Source organism: Heterodontus francisci, chromosome 24, assembly GCF_036365525.1.
Source record: "Heterodontus francisci isolate sHetFra1 chromosome 24, sHetFra1.hap1, whole genome shotgun sequence".
In the NCBI taxonomy this organism is placed as follows: Eukaryota; Metazoa; Chordata; class Chondrichthyes; order Heterodontiformes; family Heterodontidae; genus Heterodontus; species Heterodontus francisci.
Window position 1 is genome coordinate 76,764,060 of NC_090394.1, and position 7,985 is coordinate 76,772,044.

Below are 7,985 nucleotides of genomic sequence, written 5' to 3' on the forward strand. Positions count from 1 at the left end.
AGCTCATTGCTGCTTGTGGGAGCTTGCTGTGCCTCTTTTGCGACACAACAGTGACTACACTGTAAAAAATGCTTCATTGGCTGTAACTTGTTTACAGACATCCCAAGGTCAAGAAAGTAATTTTATTCTCAGACTTCAAGTAATGACGTCCATCTCAGAGCTGATCAAATACAGTGGGCGTGTGCTTTGAGTGTGAGAGAAAGACAGACTCCCTCTATCGTACAGATTGAACCACATAATCGTCCACTGCACTAGGAAAGACATCAGTCACACGGTGACTGTGCTACAGGGTCCCTGACGTGTCGGGCTGTGTTAACAGGAGATCCGGCTCACAGACTCACTTGCACTTGCAATCACTCTCAACGAGGAGGGAAATGCAGCTCCTGAACTCTCAATGATCGACCACCTACACTAAAAAGAAGTCAGGAACCAAACAGACAGACAGAATTGTTCATTTACAAAAACAGGAGGGTTGAGAATAGCTGAAGGAGTATACTGGCTACACTCCAAACATTAGTGAATAACGAGGGGGAGTTTGGCAACTTTACAAGAACAACCAATAGATCAGCATTTCATAAGGACAGCGGGATTGCTGCTTGAGTATGCATTGTGTGCGTAGAATAGCAGTGATTGGATAAACGAGCACTGGAACCAGGGACTGGCACTGTGCATGTGCTGTACATAGACTGTACCTGGGCTAGGACAGAGTACAACAGTTTGTGCAAAGCTTCACCTTGTATATATGGACTGACACTAGGAATGTAATTCCATCAGCCCTGTTTATGCGGAACAGTAGTGCCAATGAGAAAGGCAGCATCTACATGGCAAGGCATAAGAAAGGGTGCCATCTATATGTAACTGGGGTGTCCCTCTGCGCTAAAGCTGCAAATGAGAGTTCACAGTACCTACAAGTGAAAGACACACCTGTCGCAGATGCATCTGTCCTTGACAGTATTGGTAGGAGTGACCACCACACAGTCCTTGTGGAGACGCAGTCCCGCCTTCACATTCAGGATATCATCCATCATGTTGTGTGGCACTACCACCGTGCTAAATGGGATAGATTTCGAACAAATCTAGCAATGCAAAACTGGGCATCCATGAGGCGTGTGGGCCATCAGCAGCAGTAGAATTGCACTTGACCACAATCTGTAACCTCATGGCCGAGCATAACCCCCACTCTACCATTACCATCAAGCCAGGAGACCAACCCTGGTTCAATGAAGAGTGCAGGAGGGCACGCCAGGAGCAGCACCAGGCACACCTCAAAAAATGAGGTGTCAACCTGGTGAAGCTACAACCCAGGACTACTTGCATGCCAAACTGCATAAGCAGCATGCAACAGACAGAGCTAAGCGATCCCATAACCAATGGATCAGATCTAAGCTCTGCAGTCCTGCCACATCCAATCATGAATGGTGGTGGACAATGAAACAACTAACTGGAGGTGGCTGCTCCACAAATATCTCCATCCTCAATGATGGGGGAGCCCAGCACATCAGTGTGAAAGAACTTGGAACGTAGGAAGATAGGAACAGGAGTAGGCCATTCAGCCCCTCGAGCCTGTCCTGCCATTCAATGAGATCATGGCTGATCCACGGCCTAATTCCACACACCTGCCTTTGGACCATATCCCTTAATATCTTTGCTTAACAAAAGTCTATCTCAGATTTAAAATTAACAACTGTTCTAGCTTCAACTGCTGTTTGTGGGAGCGAGTTCCAAACCTCTACCACCCTTTGCGTGAAGAAGTGCTTCCTAACATCTCTCCTGAACGGTCTGGTCCTAATTTTTAGACTATGCCCCCTAGTTTTAGAATCTCCAACCAGTGGAAATAGTTTATCTTTATCTAGCCTGTCTTTTCCTGTTAATATCTTGAAGACTTCAATCAGATCACCCCTTAACCTTCTAAATTCTAGCGAAAACAGGGCTAATTTGTGCAATCTCTCCTCGTAACTTAACCCCTTAAGGTATCATTCTTGTAAACCTGGCATTTAAAAGATCTATGCAGCTGAACCCCCAAGTCTCTTTGGATATCCACTGTACTTAACCTCTTCCCATTTAGAAAGTACCCTGCTCTATCCTTTTTTGGTCCAAAATGGATAACCTCACACTTGCCTGCTTTGAAATCCATCTGCCATAGTTTTGCCCACACCTAGTCTGTCAATATCTCTTTGCAATTTTATGCTATCATCGAGACTGCCTACAATGCCGCCTAACTTTGTATCATCAGCAAATTTGGATATATGACTTACTATGCCATCATCCAAGTTGTTAATGAATAATGTGAATAATTGAGGCCCCAACACACATCCCTGTGGGACACCACTATTTACATCCTGCCAATCGGAGTACTTACCCATTATCCCCACTCTCTGTTGCCGACTACTCAACCAACTTTCTAACCATGTCAATAATTTGCCCTCAACTCCATGGGCTTCTACCTTAGTTAACAGTCTCTTATGTGGGACTTTATCAAATGCCTCCTGGAAGTCCATATAAATAACATCCATAGACATTCCCCTGTCCATTACCTTAGTCACCTCTTCAAAAAAATTCAATGAGATTTGTCAGGCATGACCTTCCCATCATGAATCCATGCTGGCTGTCCCTGATTAACTGAAATTTTTCTAGGTGTTCAGTCACCCTATCCTTGATTATGGACTCCAGCAACTTGTCCACCACAGATGTCAGGCTAACTGGTCTGTAATTTCAGATAAGGCTGAAGCATTTGCAACAACCTACAGCCAGAAGTCTCGAGTTGATGATCCATCTCGGCCCCTCCTGAAGTCCCTGGCATTACAGATGCCAGACTTCAGCCAATTCAACTCACTCCACGTGATATCAAGAAACGACTGAAGGCACTGGATACTGCAAAGGCTATGGGTCCTGACAATATTCCAGTAATAGTACTGAAGACCTGTGCTCCAGAATCCCCCACTATCAACATCCTAGGGGATACCATTGACCAGAAACTGAACTGGAGTAGCCATATAAATACCATGGCTACAAAAGCAGGTCAGAGGCTAGGAATCTTGCGGCGCGTAACTCACCTCCTGACTCCCCAAGACCTGTCCACCATCTACAACGTGCAAGTCAGGAGTGTGATGGAATACTCTCCACTTGCCTGGATGGGTGCAGCTCCAACAACACTCAACAAGCTCGACACCATCCAGAACAAAGCAGCCCAAGTGATTGGCACGCTATCTACAAACATTCACTCCCTCCACCACCGACGCACAGTGGCAGCAGTGTGTACCATCTACAAGATGCACTGCAGCAACGCACCAAGGCTCCTTGGACAGCACCTTCCAAACCCGCGACCTCTACCACCTCGAAGGACAAGAGCAGCAGATGCATGGGAACATCACCACCTGCAAGTTCCCGTCCAAGTTATACACCACCCTGACTTGGAACTATATCGCCATTCCTTCACTGTCGCTGGGGTCAAAATCATGGAACTCCCTTCCTAACAGCACTGTTGGTGTACCTACCTCACATGGACTGCAGCGGTTCAAGAAGGCAGCTCACCACCACCTTCTCAAGGGCAATTAGGGATGGGCAATAAATACTGACATAGCCAGTGATGCCCACATCCCATGAATGAATAATAAAAAAAGAAAGGCTTGTACTTATACAGCACCTTACACCATGCTGCATGTGCTGAACTCCTTCACACAATCAATTACTTTGATATTGTGATGCAAGCAATCAACACACAGAGTAGAACCTGTGTTGTGACACTGTCTATACAGGGTCTTGCAGTGTTTGTTGACTGTTAGCAGGTATATGCTTGGGCTCTCACATGGAATAGCCAGCGAGTCCATATGGATGGCGATGGTCTTATAGGGACATACTATGTAAACAGAATTGCCATGTACTGGCCAGACAATGCACATACTGGCTAACTCGGTGTGTGTGTTATGCATATGGATAGAGGGAGCGACGGATTTGAAAGGTGCACATCGTCTTGGTCAGTCTCAGGGATTTATTCACATTCTCCAACTCTGGTTTTAATGAGGAAATTGATATAAAATGAACAGACCCATATAAGCTGTGATGCCCTGTCTAATTCATACTCCCTGCACTAAACATGGGTTAAATAAAAACCCATTCATTTCTAACGCAAACCACCACTTCTATAACTGTTTTTCTAGAATAACCAGTCATTAGGGTGAGAGGTGGGGCATGACCCTGGTGGGCTAAAAATGTTGTAACTTTTTATTCTACATCAGTGTCTGTGATTAGGATGTAGCTCCTACCCGGCACAATGAGTCTCTGGAGCTACATACTCTGTACTATTGCAACTCCCATCTATTATACAGGCCAAATCCTCTGCAGTAACTTCCTGTTCATATCTACTCACACTACATTCATAACACATTGAGATTACAGGCCATTCAGCCCAACCAGTCTGTACTAGCAGTAACCTTCCTAGTGACCAAATAGTCCTAACCACAACTACCCACCCTGTTCAACTCAATTCAATCACTTCTTCTACCTGAATGTTGGCAGTTTCTTGCTCAGCCACTAACCATGGAAGTGAATTTGACAGCCTCATAACTCCTGTGTAAAATTGATTCTACTGCCCGCTGTTCTAAATCTTACACTTAATCTTGTATCGATGACTCCTTGACTAGCCGAACCAATCTGCTTCTCTCTACCTTATCTCATTATTTCATAACATTTGTATCATATCCCTCCATAACCTGCACTGTTCTAACACAAACCTTCTCCATAACACTAACCTCCATCTACCTGCACTCTGGAGCCAATTTCACTTGGCCCGGACCTTGCGCAATCCTTATCTGTAATGAATGATGTGAAGGATGAATTTACTTCCTCTGCCATTTCATCACCCTCCCTAATAGTTTTAGTCCCACCGACAGGTCTGTCTCATTGCCAGCTCTGTCACAGCTGAAACACTCCCAGTAACAGGAATGCACACAGTCAGCAAACTGCTGCCACAGTCAGACTATGATGATCCCGTGGGTAATGCCAGCAGGTTCTCTGGAGTGGACTGAGATAGCTGCAGCCATCAGCGACACCTTCATCACAGCAGCTGGCAGGGCTCTGGTCCTCCTGGGCAACTGGTGGAGACCCAGCACCAATTAAAGCAGCAGCCCTCAGCTTTCAGGCAGGGAGTGTAAGAGGGCCTCTGCAGGAAGTTGGCCTTCCTCCCTCTGGCATGTCTAAGTGAGCAACTGAACCGGACGGGCAACTTCCTCAGCAGCTTTGAGCAGATAAATGCATTCTTATTGCAACATCTATCGAGGGCTCTCTCTGGGAGGCACCTCCACCCTGCTCTCCTTGTCTTGGGTGACCCCAGGGGATGACCACAACAGGGTCTTCTTCTGAGACAGTGTTCTCTAGGAAAGGGTTAAATCCTCTGAAAAGGCAACACAGCCTTAAACAGCAAGTTAAACAGAGGAGGAGTCTATTCAGCCCCTCAAAGCCATTCTGCCACTCAACTAGATCATGGCTGATCAATAACTCAATTCCATTTACTCACCTTTGACCCATATCCCTGGATACCCCTGACTCAATAAAATTCTATCTGTCTCAGTCTTGAAAGTTCCTACTGTCCCCTGGCATCTGCAGCTTTTTGGGGAGCGAGTTCCAGATTTCCACTACTTTGTCTGTGAAAAAGTGCTTCCTGATTTCACCCCTGAATAGCCTGTCTCTAATTTTAAAATTACGCCCCCTTGTTCTGGATTTCTCCACTTGAGGAAATAGTTTTTCTCTATCTACCCTATGGAATCCCTTAGCCCAGGGATCAGAAACCTCAATAACAAGAATAGCCATTTAAAAAAAAACTGTAGCCAAAAACACAACTGAGAGCCGCAATGCTGTTACTCAAATGCCAATAATAATGAAAAATAAGAGACATATTTTAACAATATTTTAAAGTTTTTTTTTACAAAAAGGTTGTCAATTGAATACTTTCTCACCAGTACAATGTTAATAAAAGTTTAAAAAATAAAACAAGCAACTTAATTACCAACACAATGTGTTTGTTCGATCAAGGTCAGGAACCTCAAGTCCTTAATGAGCCGCATGCGGTTCTGGAGCTGCAGGTTGCAGATCCCCTACCTTAATCATTTTAAACATCACGAGTGGATCACCCCACAATCTTATAAACTCAAGGGAATAGAAGTTTATGCTATCTGTCTTCATCATTTATCCCTTCAAGCAGAAGTGGGCCGTGTTTGGGCGAACAGTAAATTATCAGTACAGACAGCACTGAAGCTGATCAAAGTGTAGTCACTATTGTAATGTAGGAAATGCAGCAGACAATGCACAGCAAGATCCCACAAAGAGCAATGAAATGATGACCAGACAATTTGTTTGTTAGTAATGTTGATTGGGGATAAATATTGGCAAGACATCAGGGAGAAATCGCTTGCCCTTCTCCCAAATTGTAGAATCATAGAAAGTTTATGGCACAGAAGGAGGCCACATGGCCAATCGTGTCTGCTCCAGCCGAAAAATGGGCCACCCAGTCTAATCCCACCCTTCCAGCATTCATAGGATCTCTTACATCCACCTGAAAAGGCAGACTGAGCTTTGGTTTAGTGTCTCCTTTGAAAGATGGCATCTCCAACAGTGCAGCACTCCCTCAGTACTGACCCTCCGACAGTGCAGCACTCCCTCAGCACTGACCCTCCGACAGTGCAGCACTCCTTCAGTACTGACCCTCCGACAGTGCAGCACTCCTTCAGTACTGACCCTCCGACAATAAGGCGCTCCCTCAGTACTGACCCTCCGACAGTGCAGCACTCCATCAGTACTGACCCTCCGACAGTGTGGCACCCCCTCAGTACTGACCCTCCGACAGTGCAGCATTCCCTCAGCAAAGACCCTCTGACAGTGCAGCACTCCTTCAGTACTCACCCTCCGACAATAAGGCGCTACCTCAGTACTGACCCTCCGACAGTGTGGCACTCCCTCAGTACTGACCCTCCGACAATAAGGCGCTCCCCTCAGTACTGACCCTCCCACAATAAGGCGCTCCCTCAGTACTGACCCTCCCACAATAAGGCGCTCCCTCAGTACTGTACTGTGTGTCAGCCTGGCACATGGGGCGTGAACCCATGACTTTCTGCCTAGAGGCAAGTGTGCTGCTCAGAGCCACAGTTTTCTTTCTTTCTCTAGAAAGCCAGTCTCTGCCCTGCACTGTGAGATCATTACTGCATCTGTCGCTGGCGTGTAGATGCTAAAGCGCCTGGTTAACTGCTTGCTGTACCTGGATCACGGACACCGCCTTCAGCCAGGAGAAATTCTAAACTGTCAGTTCCCAAATTACTGTGCTTCCCAATAATCACTGAAGTGTCACCCGTCCCAGTTACAGTCATCTCCAGCAAACTCAGCTTCCACACAGCAACACTCAGCAAATAAGCACCAGTAAGTCCCAGTCTGTGGCGACACCTCAGTTAAGGCACCCGCATCGCAAGGAAATTGAAGTACCTGGGATTATTTTGCTCTGAAAACGTGGCTCTATGGAGATATTATGGACCCCATTTTAACTCTATGCAAGTGGATGAGTTTTAAATGGGTTAAAATTGGGCCCATTGTCTCTTAAGAGAATAGGAAACTGAATCTGGATAAAGTGCTTGAGATTGCCAAAGACTATGAAGTCAGGGAACTAGCTTCAGTTGGGTGAAGATTCAGCATCAGCTAAAACTGAACCACAAGAGGGGCTGAATGTAGGGAATGGGCTGTTCCGGGAGGGAGTTTGTGTGTGGAAATCTTGAGAAACGAAGATATTTTCAGTTGCGAAGGGGTGGTGGTGGTGACTGAATGGGGAACAGCAGTTTTGGGGGACCAGGTAAATGGATTGTAGATCCAGTAATCTGGAACCCTTCCAGGTGACCTTTAGGTTAGACCATGGACCAAGTGAATTACAAACTGGCCAGTTGGGAACCTGTGGATTGAGTGACATGTGAATTGGAACAGTTATTGCCATTATAAACAGTACATAGGCT

The 7,985-nt window shown here is 45.9% G+C and overlaps 1 protein-coding gene across 1 annotated transcript in view; it reads right to left on the reverse strand.

The window, feature by feature from the left end:
* LOC137383564 (coronin-7-like) overlaps nt 1–7,985 on the reverse strand; it is a 145,013-nt gene that overhangs the window by 63,265 nt on the left and 73,763 nt on the right. The gene's annotated exons all lie outside the window — the stretch shown is intronic.